The sequence below is a fragment of the Panthera tigris genome, chromosome E1, assembly GCF_018350195.1.
Source record: "Panthera tigris isolate Pti1 chromosome E1, P.tigris_Pti1_mat1.1, whole genome shotgun sequence".
Classification (NCBI taxonomy): Eukaryota; Metazoa; Chordata; class Mammalia; order Carnivora; family Felidae; genus Panthera; species Panthera tigris.
The window spans coordinates 44,836,366-44,857,760 of NC_056673.1; the positions used below are offsets into that span (position 1 = coordinate 44,836,366).

Consider the following 21,395-nt stretch of genomic DNA (forward strand, 5'->3'; position numbering starts at 1 on the left):
TCTGAGATCCGCTCTCCGCCCCTGTAGGAGGCAACCATCACTTGGCTCCTGAGACCTGATGCGTCTGTTAAATGGGTGCACAGTGTGTGCGTGTCTTTGTCAGTAAGCTGGTCCCAGAATAGGTCTACAGGCCAGGCAGAGTCTCAAAAGGCATCCCCAGAGCACTGTTTTGTTTCATCCTCCCAAATACTGACCCCTGCGCACCATCATTATTTCCTTGGTCTTTTAAAATAACTGATATTCTTACATTTATTTTGAAAGGAAACTTTATATCACTACTATAAATGTAAAACAAGTATCACTCATCATGAGCAGAAGGTTTTTTTTTTTTTTTTCTTTCTCTTTCAGAAGGTATTTTAAAAAATAAATACGGTGAGGGGTGCCTGGGCGGCTCAGTCAGTTGAGTGTCTGACTCTTGATTTCGGCTCCGGTCGTAGGATCCAACCCCACGTTGGGCTCAGCGCTGAGCATGGAGGCTGCTTAAGATTCTCTCTCCCTCTGCCCCTCTCCCCCGATCGCACACTCTCTGTCTCTAAAATTAAAAAAAGAAAAAAAGTGTAAAATACATACATACAATGAAAATTTTAAAATCTTATAAATTCCAGCTGGATCCCGTTGCTGACCAAAGGCTCTGAACCCTAAGCCTAGAAACACCAAGCAGAGTCACAGCTGTCGTGGAGCTCACGTATGGTTCATCCATAAAACATGAATCAGGTGGGCATGTGCCAGGAGGATTGAGCAGGGTAGACAGAGGTGGAGGTGGAGAGTCGGAGAAAAGGCCCTTGCAGATGGGGTCTCCTGGAGGAGGTGACATCCCTCCCAGATGTCTGAACAAAGAGGCTTCTAGGCAGAAGAAACAGCCACTGGCCTAGTGAGAGGACCATGATAGACTCCACTCTCCCTGCCCCACAGCATCGGGAGTGCTGAATTGCTCACCCTTGTCAGAAATGCATCTGCCTTTAGCACATTTTAATAAGAGCATTACTCAAGTGCACTATGTACTAAGAAATGAGTAAGAATGATTATCTGTCTCCTACTGACCCTCAGGTCCAGGGTCTGGAGTCTTCTCAGTTCATCTAGGGACTAGTAACATTATGAAGCCAGCCCAACTCACCAGAACCTGGCATATAAACCAGGATTATTGACCTGTGATCTCAAACTTAACTGACAAGCCGAGGGGATCCCCCCAGGAAAGGAAGCTGCTTGAGAAACTGAAGATCAGAAGTTGATTGTTAAGAATACACCAGAGCCCAGTAGTCAGGTGGCCCCAAGATTTCTGTCAAACTGTGGCCGAACCAAGGTCCCCCGTCCGCACCAATGAAGCTGATGCTGAGCAGATCTTTAGTAACATTAACCGGCGTTTGTTTAGACCTTAATACTCTTTAAAAAGCTTTTCATACGTTTAATCCTCACAGCACCCCTGTGAAATATAAGTGTAATTATCTCCATTTTACAGATGAGGAAATCTGGTGTTCAGGGAGGGTAAATGGTTTACCAAGGTCAGATGGCTAGTGTTAATTGTCAGGTAATTAGCCTAAGATTCAGGAGGGGTATTTTGATATAAATGGTATTTGACATAATATATGGGTTTAAACATTCTTGGCTCCAACCAACTGTGCCTGTCTGGAAAATGCCACACCTGCTCAGAGGTCAGCCCTGTTGCCTCCCACGTGGGGGCGGGGGGAGAAGAAAGAGCACTGGCCCCACACCACCCACCCCCCACCCCAAACCTCCCAAGAAAAAAGAAAACACGGCAACTCTCAGAAGTGTGAAACAATTATAGGTAGTCCATGAAATCTCTTGCGTAAATTGTGTTGGTTTTGCAACATTGTACAATTTGCGACATTTTCCTCAAAATAGTAAAAAAATGTAATCCACCAGTTTTACCCGGTGCCTGGGAGGCTCCCACCCCCTGGGGTGAAGGAAGGATCCGGGCCTGCTTTTCCACAGACACTCCAGCCCAGGGGGGCGCGTCCTGTTCAGTCACACCCCTGAGCACTCAGAAGGGCCCAGCTAGGCTCAAAGCTCTGCTGTTGCCATCTGGAAATGCTTGATAATGTTTAACAAAGGGCCCCTCAAACTGTGTAGCCAGCCTTGTCGCTGCGTCCTTCTCGCTCCTTCTTCCTTTCTCTTTCTCCTTCCTTAGAAAAGAGCGGTCTTCTCTTGACTTGTTTTTCCCTCCCCACCTGTCTGCTGATCCTTGGCTGCCCCGGGTTGGGCCTTCTTGTCCAGGGAAGGACCGCTTGCCCACCTTCGGCTCTTCCTGCCTTTCCGTTCTCCTACTCAGGCAGGCTTTCCAGACGTGCCATACCTGGACCCCTCAGGACTCACTGCTCCTACTCTCCCAGAGCCCTGCAGGTACCCTGTCTTCTCATGACTTGTGGTTTCTCCTCATTCAGCTTTCAACTCAAATGTCCCTCAACCTGCGAGAGTCCTTCTCTGCTGATGCCCTTGGCCAATGTCACTACCACCCCCTACAGCTCTCTCCTTTCCCTCAGCCATACCGCATTATGGGGCTTTATCTTCTTTATGACACACTACCTTATTCTTTTTTTTTTTTTTTTTTTTTTTTTAATGTTTTTGAGAAAGAGAGAAACAGAGCACAAGCAGGGGAGGGGCAGAGAGAGAGGGAGACACAGAATCCGAAGGAGGCTCCAGGCTCCAAGCTGTCAGCACAGGGCCCGATGCGGGGCTTAAACTCATGAACTGTGAGATCATGACCTGAGCAGAAGTCGGACGCTTAACCAATTGAGCCACCCAGGCACCCCATACACCGTATTATTCTTAATTGTATATCTACCTCCTGTCTACTGTGAGCTCTTTGGGGTCAGGGATTTTGTCTGCTTTGATCACAGTTGTATCCTCAGTACCTACAATAGTGTCTGGCCCATAGTAGGTGCTCAACAAATATTTCTTGGGTGGGTAAGTACATAGAAGGTCACCCAGGAACTGGGTCCCTAGTTGCCCATCATGGAAAGTGAGGAAAGTCAAGTTGTGTCATCTAATCCAGTGAGAAATAGTTTGTCTGGAGATGGAAGGTGCCCCCTAAAAGTTTCTCAGAAACCAACCATCCCTGGGAAAGCATAGGGACCAAGAGCCACCAAGGGAGCAAGACTGCCCAGCTACCCGAGAGAGGAGGCCCAGTCAGAATGGTTTAAAGGTGCAGAAACAGCCATAGGGAACTGGCTGCTTGGGCCCCATGATACAGAGAGACCAACACAGTGAACAAGATGATCCACTTTGAATTTTGAAAGGTCACCAATACTTGGATAATTCCTCAGTTTTATGTCATGAGCTAAGGATCTCTCACCTGAGCCTTGAACTAGTTTATCTAAATACCTCCTAGACATGCCTCTCCCCTAGAGGGCCTTTGGGTACCTCAACTCTGTCCAAAACCACTCATAAGAGCACAGACTGAGGTTGAAATCCTAGAGTCGACATTTCATTTGTTCTCTGTGTCACCCGGGCCCAGTCAGTGGATTCCTCTGATTCTCAGTTCCTTCAACTGCGATTTGGATATAAATAATAGGATACACATAATCCGGCAGCCCTAGTGGCCCCCGTAACACAACCCCAACTCCTTGCAGAGAACACCATTGAATGCCAAATTCAGTGGGCTATTTATAAGACTCCTTTGTGGAAGATACATGTCATTATATGTTGTGTATTTAATAGTTATACCAACCGTTTGTCCCTTGGCCTGGAAAGAATAAACATGTGTTACTGTATGATCGTTGATAAGATTGTAGCAGAAAGCACAAAGCTACATGTCTTCTCTAAGAAGAGCACCAGAGAGCAGTGAAGAGGAGGTAAGACCTTCGGGCTTTCAACAAATTTCAGGTTTTCCCCCTTAGTCAAGGCCAGCTTCTCCATCAGGTACAGAGCACATTCAGCCTCAGGCCCATGATCCTTCCGGGGTCCTGGGAAATGTTTTAATGTTAATTTATTTTAAAACCAGAAGGAAAGAAAAGTGAACATAACTTTAATGAATTTAATGAATATATGATAATGAAGGCAGCCTAGCTTATGTTTGTTTTTATATCAACACATGTGTGTAATACAGTTACTTTTTTTTTTTTTTTTTTTTTGAGGAAAGGATCCATGAAAGCAGACATGCCCAGAACCCACGTAAGTCACAGTGTGATCCCACTGTCATCAGCCCATCAGATGCGGGGGCAGAGGTGATAGAGGTAAATGTGGGTGAACCCTTCCCTCCACCTTCCCTCTCTGTCCAACTCGCACTGCCTTAGGGAAACACATTTGTGGAAAGAAGTGTTTTGTAAAGTCTTTAGCATTTATATATGCAGGTAGGGCAGTCTAACTGGGAGAACGTATCTATGGGTGAAGAGTGTGGCATGGCAGCATCCAGGGCATTGAGGAACAAAATCTAACCTTTTGCATTCTTTCTTTCTTGCATTCTTTCTTTCTTTCTTTGAGAGAGAGCACGAGCAGGGGAGGAGCAGAGAGAGGGGGAGAGAGGATCCAAAACAGGCTCTGTGCTGTGAGTGTGGAGCCCGACATGGGGCTCGAACTCACGAACCGTGAAATGATGACCGGAGCCGAAACCAAGAGTCAGACGCTTAACCAACTGAGCCACCCAGGTGTCTCCCCTGCTCATGCTCTCTTTCTCTCTCTCTCAAAATAAATAAACTTAAAAAAAAAAAAAAGACATTTAATAAAGTTACCTCTGGCAACAATTCAGAGAGATAATCACAGAGGACAAAAGGGTGTGGTGGGGAGAACTGTAGGAGAGACCAGAGCCGGGAAGGTCCTGGAGAAGATTCCACTAGTTCCAACACTGGATGAACCAGCGCTATGGAAGTGAGGGCAGAAAGTTGGGAACAGGGCCAGCCCGCACTTAACCAGTATAATGGACAGAAGTGGTGGTGGGTATGAGGTAAGGGAGGCAGGGAGTGAGACAAACAGAATAACCTGGAAGTTTCTGGCTTTAACCATGGTGGGATGTTAATGCCATAATTAGGGTTTCAGTCAAGAGAAAGAGGAAGAGATTTGAGGCTATGGAGGGAGAGTAATGAGCCTATAGTTTGAGTCACCCACAGGTATCTCCTGGAGAGGCCAGATCCAAAAACCAGATACAAATTTGTAGCTAAGAAATAGGCAGGAGAGGATTTAATGAGGGAATCACCTGCTCAAAGGTGGTGATTGAAGCCACTACAAGGGATGAGTGAGTTGGAAAAAAAAAAATGGGGTTAAGAATCAGAACTGTGGGGGTGCCTGAGTGGCTCAGTTGGTAGAACACATGACTGTCAAACTTGGGGTCATGAGTTTGAGCCCCACGTTAGATGTGGAACCTACTTAAAAAATATTTTTTAAAAAAGTTGGGGCACCTGGGTGACTCAGTCGGTTAAGCATCAGACTTGGCTCAGGTCATGATCCCGATCCTAAGGTTTGTGAGTTCGAGCCCTGCATCAGACTCTGAGCTGCCAGTGTGGAGCCTGCTTGGTATTCTCTCTCTCTCTCTCTCTCTCTGCCCCTCCCCCACCTGTGATTTCTCTCTAAATAAATAAATACTAAAAAAAATAAATAAGAAAAAGAATCAGAACTGCACTCTGAGGGGGCTGAGAGGAGAAGGGCCCTTCAGTTTCATGTCTGGAGACTGTCCAAAGAGAAGACAACAGAGTGATTAGAGGCTAACAGTGGTTGTCATCAGCTGGTGGAAATCTAGAGTCTCCTTCCCCTCTATTTTCTGTGTTTTTGAACTCTTTCATTGGTAACTATACATTCCCCTTTTTTGGTTAAAAGTCTTTCATTGGAAAAATAAAAAGGGCGGTTCCCCGATAGGTTAAGTGCTGCCCAGCACACTGAAGACTAAGCAGAGACGTGGAGAAGACGAATTGGGGTGTTATACACACACCCCTTTCTCCAGGACCAGCTCCCCTTCTTCAGCCCCTCAGCCCCGGAAAAACGACGGCAGCTCCCGGCAGCCATGTTTCCGCCCGGCGACCTTCTCCCTGGCCACAGGTGATTGGACAGGGTGTGCATGTGACACTGGCTAAGCCAATCAGAGCCCTTCCCAGGACATTTACAAGGGAGGGCCGAGGACGCTGGTGGGCAGATCTTTGCTGTGTGAGTTGAGGGATGTCGGCAGCCATGAAGGCCGAGGACAGGGCAGCTGAGGAAGCTGAGGAGACCCAGAGTAAGAGCATGGCCGCCCGGAGGCAAAAGCCAGTACAAACAAAGCCCTGTGGGAGGCCAGGGTCTGGTCACCAGAAACAACTTCCTGGGAGGAGGTTGGAGAGAGGCGGGGCTGAGACCACCAGGGCCTCATAAACCCTGCGGAGTTGGGATGTTTTCTCATTATAATGAGAAACTATTGGAAAGTTTTACGAGAGGGAGCTGCCTGACCTAGATTACATTTTAAAAGATTAGCACGGGTGGAAAATGTATTGTAAGGGTGGAGAGCAATTTGGAGGCCCCCAGGGTATCCAGGCCGCTAAGGGTAGACCAGGCTTTGGTAGTGGCTGTGAAGATGGGAGTCCAGACCGGACCCAGTGGGGGGTGGGGTGGGGAGGGGGTGTGGCAGGGAGGAAGGGGCGGAGTCAGAACCAGAGGGTAAGTGAAGGGTGATGCTGTTACTGAGATGGGAAAGGCAAACCTCGAGGCTTCCATTTGGACATTTTAAGTTGGAGGTGCTGATGACACGTCCCAGGGAAGATGCTGAGAAGAAGGCAGTGGGGTACATCAGTCTGGAGCTGGGGAGCTGGGTTAGAACTGGTTGGCCCCGGATGCGGGAAATGTGGGAGGCATCAGACTGCAGCTGGTCCAAAGCATGGGCCTAGATGAGACCCCCTGGGAGCTCGAGAGGAGCACAGAGGCCTGGGGAGGACATTCAGAGGACTGGTAGAGGAGAAAGAGGAAGGCGGAAGGAGAGGAATGTGCGGTGACCCAAAAGCCCAGAGGAGACCGCTCTGGCTGAGCCCCAGCTGAGGCCAGAGAAGCACCCTTTAGATTTGGTGATGAAGTTACCCTGATGTTGGACAATCTGGGTGGAGGTTTAATCTGGAAGTTCAAATCCAGTCATCCTTCACTGGAATCTGTAAAACATAGCTACGAAGGACATTTTGGGGGCAAATGGAGAAATCTGAAAATGGACTTTATACTGAATATTTACTAGCATTCGCTTTCTTGTGTGTGATAATGGTGTGCAGTTAAGTAAGGAGTATCCTGGTTCTTAGGAGACACACATTGTAGTATTTATTGTAGTATTGAGGGGTGAAGGAGCAGGATGCCTGGCAACTTTCCAATGGTGCAATAATAACAAAACCAAACATACCTACCTACATATATTTACATATACTCATTTATGTCTATTACCTGTGTATATATGTTACATACTTTATACAGGTATATTATCTATTAGAGCAAAGGAAAGCAAATGTGGCAAAATGCTAATTGGAAAATCTAGGTCTAGGGTATTTTAATACTTTTCAACTTTTCTGTTGGCTTATGTAGGAAAAAAAAAAATTGGAAAAAAGATAACTTAAGGGCGCGTGGGTGGCTCAGTTGGCTGAGTGTCCGACCCTTGGTTTTGGTTCAGGTCACGATCTCACAGTTCATGGTATTAAGCCCTGTGTCAGGCTCCACGGCCTGCTTAGAAGTCTCTCTTTCCCTCGCCCTCTGCCCCTCCCCCACTCACACTCTGTCTCTCTCGAAATAAATAAGCAAACAAAAAAAAGATAACTTAGGGATGCCTGGGTGCTCAGTCAGTTGGGCGTCTGACTTCGGCTCATCAGTGAGTTCAAGCCCCGCATCGGGCTCTGTGCTGACAGCTCAGAGCCTGGAGCCTATTTCAGTTTCTGTGTCTCCCTCTCTCTCTGCCCCTCTCCCCCTTGCACTCTGTCTCTCTTTCTCGCAAAAATAAATAAACATAAATTTTTAAAAAAAGATAACTTAGAAAAAGTGAGTGAGAGATGAACAGGTAAGGGATACAGCAGAGATTTCAAGGAGAGAAATGGTACAGTAGCTGGAAGGCAACATGAGGCCAAGGGAGGGTTTTATACAAAATTTTTAGAAACGAGAGCATGTGTGTGTGTTGACAGGAATGATCCTGTGGAAAGAGAAATTGGTGATGTAAGAAAGGGGTGAGAGGTGCAGGGCAAGGTCCTCGGGAAGGCCAGTGGCAGATGCCAGCCGCGAGCACACGGAGGGCAGCCTTGGCCCAAGGGGACACTGATCTGTGCTGGGCCTGGCCACGGGGTCATCGGGTGGTGGGTTTTCCTGTCTGATGACTTCCATTTTCTTCACGAAGTAGGATCTTGGGCTGTGGGCTGGCTGACAGGACCTGGAGGTCAAGTGAGAGGTTCAAGCAGCTTGGGGCACAGGGCCAAGAAAAAAACTGGCAAATTTATTGTTTTGTGTTTAAGATCTGAATGAAGACTTATTCATTGGTTTAAGAAAGGAGCCAACAGAGGAGAGATTTAAGTGCTTATGCCTCAGTTTTTCCATCTGTAACACAAGGGGATCGTTCTGGGAGATCTCACAGGACCCTCCAAACTCCTGTACGCTGAGGTCCCTTCGGGACACCTGCTGGGGAGCTTTTACTGAACAGCATGTGTTCGCATTGTCTAAGAATTAGAGATAGCTAGTAAAAACTGGACGCTTGCCTAAGAGATTTCTAATTGAGGGTAAAAACTAATATATACAGAGAGACACTTGAAAGACAGGACTGTGTAAGGCTTCAGGGCACCCCTGGGGAGTGTGGGGGTGGCCCAGAGGTCCCTGGGCCTCTGAGATGCCTTGACGAGGCGCCGTTTGGGTGAACACAGCACGAAGCCCTTTGAGAGTAAATTCTGCTCTCTCCTGGCTCTCACTGAAGTTGGCACCACACAGCGTGAAATGAAACAGCAGATTAATGTGATTAACACTGAATAAACCTCTGTGTGTGAGCAAATATAGCATGAAGTGGGTTCAGGAATTTTAAAATATCTATTATTAAAGACAGCCCGCAGGGCTGCGGTGGCATCGGATGACAAGCCATAGACTGTACTGGAACCTAATATTCCCACAGTCCTTTCCTCAGGCAGGGAGCAGTTGCAGGCTTCCACACTCGTGCTCTTTCCAGATCCTCTCGGGAGATTACCACCTCTACCCCATTTTAGAGATGAAGAAACTAAGAGCAGTCAACAGTAGGTTTCTAGTATCGTTGAGGGCAGAGACCGCGGATGTCATCACCGGCTCCCCGTGACTGGCTGAGCGCCAGCGGGAGGGAAGGAGCCTCTCAGCTCCTGAAAGCCTGCCAGCACGCCAAGTGCACTGCACCGGGCCGTCCATTTCTGGCGTGCTCTCTGGGCGCCAGGCTCTGTGCTGAATGCTTTGTGCAGATGGTCTCACTCAGTCTCGATGACAGCCCTTGGCGATTGGCATTATTAACCCCAAGAGGAAACCAAGGGCAGAGCGGTTAAATAACTTGTCAAAGGCCACCCAGGAGAATCAGGATTCAAATTCAGATTCGAGTGAACTGAAACTTGTTCTCTTGACTGCCCAGCCAGCCCAGCTGGCTGCCGTCGTCCAGGAGAGCACTGTGTGGACGTTGGAGTTCTTGTAGCCCTTTACTCCAAAGCCTTAGCGCGGTGCTGAGCGCAGGTAACAGGGCACTTGACAAGGACCAGTGACTGTTGACAGAGGGACAGATGAATGAATGAGTGGAGATGTGAATTCCTGTCTTGTGGGGCCTTCCTCTTCAAATTGAAGATTTCCCCATAACTTATGAACGCTCACTCTAATTAAAGCAAAGAGGCATCAGAGAATCACTGGGCCTTTCCTTTATTAACTGTCAAGTCCAATCTGTAGGCTGTTTATGTGCCAAGGTCAGAGATCAGTCTTTAGCTGCTCTCCTTTGATTTCATTCCGAAAAGCCCTGAACATAAAGTTTATTGATGTGAAACTGATTGGCAGGCAGAGGTAACGAGGTGGCAGGGACAGGGCATATCAGAAGGAGTCTAAGTCACTCTAGGAATCAGTCCTGCTCCTTTGCCATGCTAACTTCCCATGCTCTGGGTTATCAAGGCATGGCTCTGTGCGCTACAGTCCAGATGAGCCGCAAATGTCATCTGGACCTTGGGCAGTGTTCACAGACCTCATCAAGATGGGGAGGGGAAGAGGCACCTGGCTGGCTTAGCTGGTAGACCATCTGACTCTTGATCCCAAGGTTGTGAGTTCTGGCCCCACACTGGGCATGGAGCTTATGTTAAAAAAAAAAAAAAAAATGGGGTAGGAAGGAGCCCTTACTTCTGGTTTTGTCTATTAACTTGGAAAAGAGAGAGTGAGGGACAGAACTTAGGTAGGGATGGTCTTGAAACTTCACAGATCAAAGGAACTCCTGTGTAATCCTCCCTCAGACAGGCCTGGGAATCTGAAAGAGGGAGGTCATTGTTACATGTGCAGTTTGCAGCCAGCCCATGACTGGGATTATCACCACTACCCCACTGTACAGCCCTGTGTCTGTTGAGCAAGGTGGAAAGCACGGGCTGCATACCTGCCTCCTGCAGAGCATCCCAGGGATAAAAACCAGGACTTAGGTAGTAAGTTTCAGGAGAGGGAAGTGGCCACTAGAGTGGCTGAGAGTGGCTGAAGCTCGTGCCACTCAAAATATGGAAAGGTCTTTAATATTATTCCTTTTTGTTTTTAAGTAAATCATGCATTAGACTTAAAAAAAATTTTTTTTAAATCTGTATCTTTGAGAGAAAGACAGCATGTGAGCCGGGGAAGAGCAGAGAGAGAGGAAGATACAGAATCTGAAGCAGTCTCAAGAAAGAGCAGAGAGAGAGGAAGATACAGAGTCTGAAGCAGACATGGGGTTCAAACTCACAAACTGTGAGATCATGACCTGAGCCGAAGTCGGACGCTTAACCAACTGAGCCACCCAGGTGCCCCATAATATTATTCCTTTTTATCAAGACCAAACTTGCTTCTGTCTGATCTGAGAAAAAGCCATGTCTACTTAGTCTCTATAACTTAGAAATAGTGGTTTTCCAGAGCAAACACCTATTTGGATTCCCTCCCCCCCCAACACACATACTTACAAATTAAGATAGTCCATTTAGAAGCAAAATAATGATGATGATAATTGTAACAAAATTAAACCAACCCTCACCCTCTCTTGTTTTATTTCCTTAGGAAATAGTCCAGGTTCAAGGTCTAGTTTGAGCAGGGAATGTCTCCTTTCCTGGTCTGTTTCTGGGCAGGCAGGGAGACAAAGTCCCTTTTCCTCTTCTCCATGGCAGGGCTGGGCCCAGGGGCATAGAGTGCCAGACAGAAATGTCCACTGAGGAGCAGGGAGGGACCTGGAGCCTCAATGGCTGTGACCTTCCCTTGAATTCAATGAATGTTGAGCAACTGTTATGGTTAGGCACTAAGATGGGAAGATGATTAAGAAAGGATCCCAGAGGGGCACCTGGCTGGCTCAGTTGGTAATACTCTTGATCCTCCGGTTGTAAGTTCAAGCCCCACGTTGGGTGTAGAGCTTACTTAAAGATTTAAAAAAAAAAAAAAAGGATCCTGGAGACCCACACACTGACCATTAACCATAATATAATATAATATAATATAATATAATATAATATAATATAATATAATATAATATAATATAATTAATATAATATAAGCTGTGTTTGCAACAGGAATAAAGTATTTTAGGTGCACGTAGGAAGAAGGGAAGTGGAAAAGGCTACAGTGGTTCTAGAGAGGCTCCCAAAGCAGCAGCCTCAGCCTCACCTGGGAAGTTAGAATTGCAAACGACGACAGGCTCCACCCCAGACCCACTGAATCTGAAACTCTGGGGGTGGAGCCCAGTGATCAGCCTCTGAGGAAGCCCCCAGGTGATTCTTTTTTTTTGAGCTGTAGGCAAAAGTTGATTAGAGTATAAGATTAGAAAGGAAGAATAATAGGAAAGCTCTCTTTACAGAGGGGACATTCGAAAATGAATGCCCGGAAGAAGTCCCCTTCGTGCTTCTAATGTCAGTTACAGTTTGAGAATCATGCAGGGGTTGGCAAACCACCTTTGCAACCAGCAGCTTGTTTTTGCAAACGGAGTTTAATTGGAAATAGCCATAGTCCTTCACTTATATATTATCTGTGGCTATTTTCCTGCTAGCCCTCAGAGTTGCAGCAGGGTCAATAGCCTGTGAAGCCTGAAGTATTTACTATATCTGACCCTTTACAGAAAAAGTTTGCTGCCTCCCAAGGAGTGGGGGGGAGGAGAGGCTGCGCCCCTTTCCCCCCTCCATCCCTCTTCTGTGGCTGGTGCTGCTAGGGCCTCTGGCCACCACACTTCAGTCAGCAATGCTGGAACCCAGCTCTAGTGCAGAGACTTCCTGAAAACTCTATAAAGTCAATTTTATGTATTATAAATCTGTACCGGCCAACACAAGTGGGAAGGTGGTTTTTTTAAAAGTCAAATGAGCAAAAGAAGAAGTCCTCATTCCAGGAAGACCCATGTTACAGCCTGTCTGTTTGGCCAAGCACTGTGCTTGATGCTTTAGGTATGTCCTTCTGGAAGGGTATTGTATCCCCATTTTATAGAGGAGGAAGTTGGAGCTTGGAATATGAAGTAACCAGCCCACGTTCACAGAATGGCGTTCGGACTGGATCCTGGTTCAGCATTTGCTCCCAGGTCAGGCTCTTTGCCCCACACCCTACACCTCTGTTTTCCCAGTTGTAAGACAGAATGCCCTCAGTGGACAAGGGGACACTCCACAGGAATCTGTTAACATAACACACACACTTCTCTTTTTCTGGTGGAGGAGACAGACCAGCAGGAGCTGGAGAACCAAACCCAAGCCTACTCCCTAGGGGTGGGCTGTGCTGGGGAGCCCGGTGAGGGGAGGGGAGGCCGTGGAAGGCCCACGAGGGCCCAGCTCCCCACCTGCACGAGCCCAACGGGGCAGCACAGAAATGCAGCATCAGTGCCAGGTGTGATGCCAGCTTTCTGGAGGCATGAACACCTGAGGCCTCCCAGCCCCCACCCCTTCCCTACGAACCAAAACCCAGGCCGCAGGGCCTTAGCTCAGCTCCTGGTTGTCAATGTGGGGGTTTGTGTAAGGGTTCCCCAGGGAAGAAGGACTTGTTTGTCAGGTGAGTCTTGCGTCTGTGTGAGAGGAGAAAGGCACCTATCAGGGTGTTCGTGCTTTGACACAGGAGTGGCATGGATGGGTCAATAAGATTTCAAGTTCGCAATCAGACTGGGGAGCCTGTTACCACGTGATATCCTTGCAGCGTTGAAGCTGGTGACCGAACCTCAGAACAAAAGTAAAATCTTAAGTAACCTGGGGGCTAACACACCATTGTCTTGGTGGCTAAAATAGTGACCAAGAAGTCCCCCCCCCTCGTACACACAGTTATCTATTCTGGCTTCCAAATATTTTGTTAGATTAGGAAGACAAAAAAACATTCTTAACAAACAAACAAAAGAGCTTGGGATATCAGGCAAAAGTCAAAACCTCAGAAGAGAGCTAGCATTTTGAGGAGATTAATGATAGACTGTTTTCTCTTGTCAAATCAGTTGCCGTGACTGATGTTTTTATTGTTTTAAACAAGCTTCTTTGGAAAAAATATTAGCAAGCATCTTTGGAGTCTCTGCTACATGCCAACCTTCATGCTAGTCTCTCTTAACTTGGGTCACCACGTCGTGGCCTCACAGCCGTTCTGAGGGCAGGTCATCTGAGCAGCCCTTTTACAGACGGGGAGCAGCCAGGAGCTCAGTCCGGGGAGTGACTCTTGGCTGAGCCTCACTGATAGGCAGAGCTGACTTTTGAACCAGGTCTTATGACTGTGTCTTGTATTCCTTTCACAGCATTGCCCTTACTCTGCACCAAAATCTGGATTTAGGGAAGAACAATGGGAGACCAGGCAAACAATATCCCTAGTCTGTGGATGGCTTCAAGTCGAGATATTAAGTATTTTTTAGGGCAGTGGTTCTTGGACCAGATAGAACCACGCTCCCATCGATAATGGACACTGGGCTGCTGGGTAGACAGTACAGGCTGTAGATTGTGTGCGGGTTTCTGGGGCCAGCTCTGATGTCACTTTCTCTTTCCCTGTTGCAACTGTTGATATAGGGAGGTCTTGCCTTGAAAAATAATTTCATTTTTAGGGGCGTTCACTTTTGAATGCCCACTCTCTGTAAAGAGAGTTTTCATACTGTTCTTCCTTTCTAATCTTATACTCTAATAAACTTTTGCCTGCTGCTCATTTTTAAAAAAAGGAAAAGAAGAATCATTTCAATTTTTATTTACATACTTTTTTTTTTTATAATTCTCAAAAAGCTTTGTTGTGTTAACAGGCTTAATGCTTGAGAAAGCTGGGGAGGAGGACAGGTGTTAGCTCTCAGTTTGATAGATGAGGACATTGAAGTAACTTTCCCAAAGTCTTTTTTTTTTTAAGAGTAGGTTTTATTTTTATTTATTTAGAGCGAGAGGAGGGGAGAGGGACAGAGGGAGAGAGAGAGAATCTTTTTTAAAATTTTTTTATTTTAGAGCGCATGCAAGTGGGGGAGAGGGGCAGAAGGAGCAAGAGAGAGGCATGCTGAGCATAGAGCCTGATGTGGCGCTCGATCCCTCTGGGATCATGACTTGAGCTGAAAACAAGAGTCAGACACTCAACTGACTGAGCCACCCAGGCACTCCCTAAAGTCTTATGCTAATAAATAGAGCAGAGCCTAAAACCTGAGGCCTCACCAAGATAGATACCTGCAAAACCCTGAGAACAAGACTTGGAAGATTCAACAAGTGTAGGATGAGATCAGCCACCTACAAAGAAGCAGAGTTGGCTAAAAATGGGCGATCCAAATGTCTAAGAAAATGTAAGCCTCTACATTGCTTGTGGTTTCAGAAGAGCTGTGATCTGCCCACCCAGCATCCAAGAGAGGAGTCTAAAAAGCAGGGCTTTGGTGTAATTTCAGGACAGGGACAGACCAATGCTCTGGCCTTTTAGAAGACCATGTCCTGTCTTGAGGAATTGAGAACAGCAGCTGAACACAGCTTGACAGGTGGAGCCGGTAAGATTAGCCCACTCATTCCCCTGGCTCACTGAGCCACCTCCTGGGGCGGTCTGCCTTCCTGAGTAGCTTTTCTGTGAGGAGAGTCTGCTGGTCAAACGCCCCTGCTTGGCAGTCACGTTCTCCTTTTAAAATGAGTGAAGTGACATCATGGGTGTGTCCCATTCTCTCAGTGTTTTGATTACATTCTTCCTGAGCTAGATGAACTCTGAAGCAAGGGACCTGAACCAGATTCTGGGTGCTGATGAATTTGATAAGAGCCTTACCTGAGTAACCACCTGCCTGGGTGTGAACTTTCAAAGGAAATGAGAACTAGCTGCCAGCTAAGGAAAGACGTGGCACACAATGAATATGGGGTAATGAAACAAGAAACCAGAATGAGGTGAAGGAAAGTTAGAGTTAACTGAACCAAACTAAAAGAGCAGGTGGAACCTGGGGCAGGCCAGGAGGGGCAGACCTGGGCACTCAGCCCACCTGCTGCCACCCAGGCCCAGTGGCACAGGTGGCGAACTGCCCTGGCTCTGGAGCCAGACGTTCTCTGGGAGGATTCCCCTGCAGCTGCCTGTGAGCTGGCTGGGGACTTCATACCTCTCCTGCACTTTCTCCTTGTCTGTATGGTGGGCCTCCCTCAAGATTGAAAGGATTAAGTGTGATAATGAACATGCTCTTATTCTAGTGCCTGCCCTATAAATGCTCAATAAGTGCTTTTTGTTATAATCCCTGTCCTTTGGGATCAGACATTAAACACAGGCTCAAAACTGCTGAAACTCGCTACAGCATTGAGTACCCTGTTGTAGCAGAACCTTGCTGCACCTGTGGTCTGCCCGTGTGCTCTGCTCTGCGGCGGGCATCTCTCTCACTGTATCACGCAGAGCCCAGAAAGCCCAGAAACACGCTTTGACAAAATAGGCCTGCGAGTTTGTGGGCCCAGGGCATTTTCATTCACTGTTCTCTCTTCCTGGAAGGCTCTTCCCCTAGACAGTGACGGAGTTTGTACCTTCATTTCATTTAGGCACCTGCTCAGATGGCACGTTATCGAAGAAAGGCTGTCTTTGACCTACCTCCCTATAGAAAGTAGCATCTACACTGCCACCAGGGCCTGGTGCTCTATTCATGTTTCCTGCTTTCTCCCCACAGCAGTCATAACCCTTGACATAGTCACGTGTTTATTGTCTGTTTCTCCAAGTGGCATGGACATGAGAGCAAGCATTTGATTTGGGGCTATGCTCTTCTTTCTAAAATACCCTCCTCACTTCTTCTACTCAAAAGCCTGTAATGGTTGTCCCTTGGAAGAGGTGGGAGGCTCTTCTCACTCTGTCATGGAAAGACAGCTACTTGCCAGCTCCGTATCATTATCAAATGTACACAGAAGATAGGACAAACTTCAGGTGATGTCAAAACACGTGGCCAACGCCAGTTAGGCATCTGATGGAGAGCATTCCAGGTGGAGGGGCAGTAAGTACAAAGGCTCTGAAGTGGGAGCAGACAGGCTGGAATGAAAGAGCTGGGGGTAAAATTGGAAGAGGATAATTCCAAGCTTTCTGGTCTAGATTGTAAAGAATGGAATTGACATTTGCTAAAACAAGTCAGGTAGGGGGAGAAACAGGTTTGGGGTATGTGACTTTTTTTTTTAATGTTTTATTTATTTGAGAGAGAGAGAGCGTGTGTGCATGAGCAAGTGGGGAGGGGCAGAGAGAGAGAGAGAGAGAGAGAGATACAGAAACTGAAGCAGGCTCCAGGCTCTGAGCTGTCAGCACAGAGTCCGACGTGGGGCTCAAGATCAGGAACCTTGAGATCATGACCTGAGCTGAAGTCGGACGCTTAACCGACTGAGCCACCCAGGTGCCCTGGGATATATGACATTTTGAGATGCTTGCACAAATCCAGTGTGGCATACCACGTGCTTTGCAAACATCATCTCTGTTGCGCAGGTAGGGAAATTGAGGCATGAGAGCTTATGTGTCCCTAGGTCTCAGAACATGTATATAGAAGGGCTAGATTTGAACCCAGGCTGTTTCTCCAAGGGTCTGAGAACACTGGTCACTGAAGGAAGAGCTAAGAGAGGAGACTTGCCTCAAATTAGAAAAATCAAGAATAATTTGGATAAGGTCAACTCAGACCTCTTTCTCAAGTTCCGGAACACCTAGAAAGATGACCTTTCTGTAGCTGGGATGATAAGTTTAGGACAAATAAAAGGGAGTCTTGGGGCGCCTGGGTGGCTCAGTCGGTTAAGCGGCCGACTTCGGCTCAGGCCATGATCTCGCGGTCTGTGAGTTCGAGCCCCGCGTCGGGCTCTGTGCTGACAGCTCAGAGCCCGGAGCCTGTTTCAGATTCTGTGTCTCCCTCTCTCTGACCCTCCCCCGTTCGTGCTCTGTCTCTCTCTGTCTCAAAAAGAAATAAGCGTTAAAAAAAAATTAAAAAAAAAAAAAAAGGGAGCCTCACATAACAGGAGTGTTGGGGCCCCCATCCCTTTGGCCTCAGTGAGGTTGCTGGCAAATCCATTTCCACATCCTTCAGGCTGTCACATGATGCCAAAACAATGGAACGAAATGTGGAAAGTCTGTTTGAGGTTATTATGGGTTGCACTCCAAGTTTTCATGTTTTCTAAGATTTGCTTACTTAGAAATCATTCACAAAAATTGATGTAACAGACAAGCCTTTCAAGGCCTTGATGCTCAGGACGGTCTACAGAGCAGCAGCAATAGCATCACCTGAGAGCCACTGGAAATGCAGAATCTCAGGCCCCATCCCAGACTTCTTAAATCAGAACCTGCGTTTTTGCAAAACGGTCAAGGCTTAGTACAAATTGAGAAACCCTTGGCCCGGAGCCAAGGTAGACACACATTTTCTGTAAAGGACCATATAGTAAATGCTTCAGGTTTTACTGGCCTGTCATGATTATCGAGTTTTGTTTTTGTGGTGCAAGGGCAGCCACAGACAAACATGTAAAGGATTAGTGTGGCTGTGTTCTAATGGAACTTTATTTATGGATGCCAAAATTAGAGTTTTATGTAATTTTCATGTGCCATACTATGCCTCTTTTTATTTTCTTTCAACCATTTAAAAATGTAAAGTTCATTCTTTTTTTTTTTTAATTTTTTTTTTAACGTTTATTTATTTTTGAGACAGAGAGAGACAGAGCATGAACGGGGGAGGGTCAGAGAGAGAGGGAGACACAGAATCTGAAACGGGCTCCAGGCTCTGAGCTGTCAGCACAGAGCCCGACTCGGGGCTCGAACTCACAGACTGTGAGATCATGACCTGAGCCAAAGTCGGACGCTTAACCGACTGAGCCACCCAGGCGCCCTGTAAAGTTCATTTTTAACTCAGAGGCTATACAAAAACACGCTCATCTTCTGACTTGCCTTTCACGGCTGACCGTCCCCAAGTGTCCTGCCCCTTGCTGGGTGATCCCCTTTTTTTCATATGGGCATGGGGCTTGGGCCCCCTTTCCCTCATGACCTGTGTCACTGTGTCAGGAGGTTAATTACTTAAGCCTAATATAAAAAGCCAACAGAAGAGGGATGCCTGGCTCACTCAGTCAGTCTGACTCTTGATCTCAGGGTTGTGAGTTTGAGCCCCATGTTGGGTTGTATAAAAATAAACTTTAAAGACCTATATTTACAAGAAAAAAAAAACACAGGAGAACTGAGATTTTAGCAGAGTTTTATTTATTTATTTTTATAGTTATTTTTTAAAGTAGGCTCCACCTCCAACATGGGGGCTTGAACTCAAACCCGAGATCAAGAGTCACATGCTCTACTGACTGAGCCACCTACCCATCCCTGAAGAACAGAGATTTTAAAAATATACTTTGTCCGTTTCCAAAAATATCGTGTGTTTGCTGTTGTTTCCTGTCTTGAAGTTTTCTGAGAAAGACCAGTATGGGGGATTCAACAGCTAAGGGGAGGGGGCTGGCTACACGTCAGTGGCCTTTACTCTCTTTCACTCCTCTATTTGTCTATCTTGCATTGCAGCTGCTGGGAAGAAGGAACACACAATGCAGGGAAAAGGCAATTATTAAAAAAATACCATTTGGGGATGGAGTTGGAAGAGGAACTTAGAGAAGGGAGATACTCTTTAGGAGAATAAGAATATTGTTCCACCCTCAGGAGACTGGGGGAGAAGAATGCAGGACATGATAAATAAAGCAAATGGTGTCAAGGGCATCTGGTCAAGAGGGGTTTGTGGAGCAAGCTAGTCAGTAGGAGGACATGTCAAACAGAGATAGGAGAGTGACTGGCAGAGAGTCTTATGAAGGACAAGATCTGAATTTTTAAAATCTGTAGTGCATGTTCATGGCAACCAGACTCTTTTCCATTGTTAGGAATGGGGAGGAGAGGGGAAATGATGTTGACTAAATGCCTATTGTATGTCCCGTCCAGCATGGTTATGACATTTTCCATCACTGTTTCAATTTTTTTTTTAGTTTTTTTTGATGTTTATTTATTTTTGAGAGAGAGAGAGACAGAGTGTGAGCAGGGGAGGTGCAGAGAGAGGAGACACAGAATCTGAAGCAGGCTCCAGGCTCTGAGCTGTCAGCACAGAGCCCGACACGGGGCTCGAACTCACGGACCGCGAGATCATGACCTGAGCCGAAGTCGGACGCTCAACCGACTGAGCCACCCAGGCGCCCCATCACTGTTTCAATTTTAATTAAAGCAACTCATGGAGTTAAGATGTGCTGGCCAGTTTTCAGATGGGGAACCCAGAGGTGAAGAGACAGGATCAGAACCTAGCTCTGTCCAGTCACAAATACTTTAGTGGTGTATACTGTCCTGCCTAGTGCAATCTATAGTGGAAATATTGCCTGCATGAAATTCCGTATTTCTTCAGAGGATGAGAAACCCTCAGTTCTTAGGGGTGGGGGAAAACAACATAAAGAGACCAAGCAGGCAACTTTTGTTTTTCTCTACTCCCTACACCACTCCCCCACAACAAACATAATGCTTCATTAAAAAGACAGTAAGTCTTTTTTTTTTTTTTTCCTTTTTCTGTTATGAAACAGCACACCTAAACAACTCAGTGCATTGGCAGCCTGGTTCCCAAAGTTAAACTGTGTGCCTCTAAACCAATCTAATGACAAATGTACATAAACCCTTTGCAGAAATGTGGAGTTCGGGAATCATTTATTCAGGGATTACTCTATCAGGCACATATATATTATCTCATTTAATCCTCCAACAGTCCTGGGAGATTTTATTTTAACACCATTTTATGGATAAGCTAAAGGTATGGAGAAGTTAAATATCTTGCTTAAGGCCATACAGCTGGTAAGAGGCGAGACAGATTAAAATCAAGGATCTTGACTAATAACTATGTCCTCTTTGCCACCCCACTGCAGGCTCCTTTTAGAAAAGGTGCAATCACACTAAGACTCACTGTCAACCTGCTCAGTAAAATATGCCAGGATCTTTTTGCTGCAGATGGTGGATATTATGAAACATTCAAGGAGATGCCGGACAATCATTAGTGTGGTATAGGCCAAGAGCAAAAGGAAGTTAAAACTAGTTTCCCCAGTGTCTTCCTCAGAACACCTTTTCCATGGCTACACTGAACCAACCAATCAACAAAAAACAGTGATGATTCCAAAATTAAATGGGAACGTGCTGAAAACCTCCATCCCCCTCCTGGATATTGCCATATGCATATTACACATTTTAGGCTCCAAGTAGTACTGAAATAACGGATTCCATTTAGGGTTTTTTTAAGTTTATTTATTTATCTTAGAGAGAGAGAGAGAGAGAGAGAGAGGCAGGGAGGTGCAGAGAGAGAATCCCAAACAGGCTGCGCAGTGTCAGCACAGAGTCCTCCACAGGGCTTGAACTCACAAACTGCAAGACCATGGCCTGAGCCCAAATCAAGAGTCAGCCACTTAACTGAGCCACGCAGGTGCCCCAACGGATTCCACTTAGCTTTAAGCAAGAACTTCCCAAGGACCAATGTACATCTCTTCCCTTTAAAGCATATTAACCTACTGAGGTTTGCAGAGTACTCCTTGGGGAGGATCAGAACTAGTCTGAGGCACGTCCAGCCAGCTCCGTGTTCTTCTCTGTGACTATGAACATAAACCTGGAGGAGCGGTCCTACATTCCCCTGAAGATAGGAAGGAGCAGCTTGCACAATGTGGACAGCTTCTATTTGGATCTATTTGCCCACAGCCAGTGGGCCTTTGCATGGGGAATGTCACCATTTGCCAGTCTGTGACAAGCTGAGTCTGACAAAGTTACCATGTGAGCAAACATACTTTAAACACATTGATTCATGAACCAAAGGTTCAATCACATTGTGAGAGGAACCATTGGACAATTTTAAAATTGCCCATCTGGGGGTGCCTGGGTGGCTGTTGGTTAAGCATCTGACTCTTGGTTTTGGCTCAGAT

The 21,395-nt window shown here is 46.6% G+C and overlaps 1 protein-coding gene across 1 annotated transcript in view; it reads left to right on the forward strand.

Annotated features, from left to right (window-relative positions):
- Nucleotides 1–15,002: 15,002 nt before the first annotated feature.
- The window catches only part of TLK2 (tousled like kinase 2), a 123,324-nt gene continuing 116,931 nt past the window's right edge, over nt 15,003–21,395 (forward strand). The window contains exon 1 of the mRNA XM_042967404.1: nt 15,003–15,013. The gene's annotated coding sequence lies outside the window, so the exon portion shown is untranslated. The remainder of the gene's footprint in view (nt 15,014–21,395) is intronic.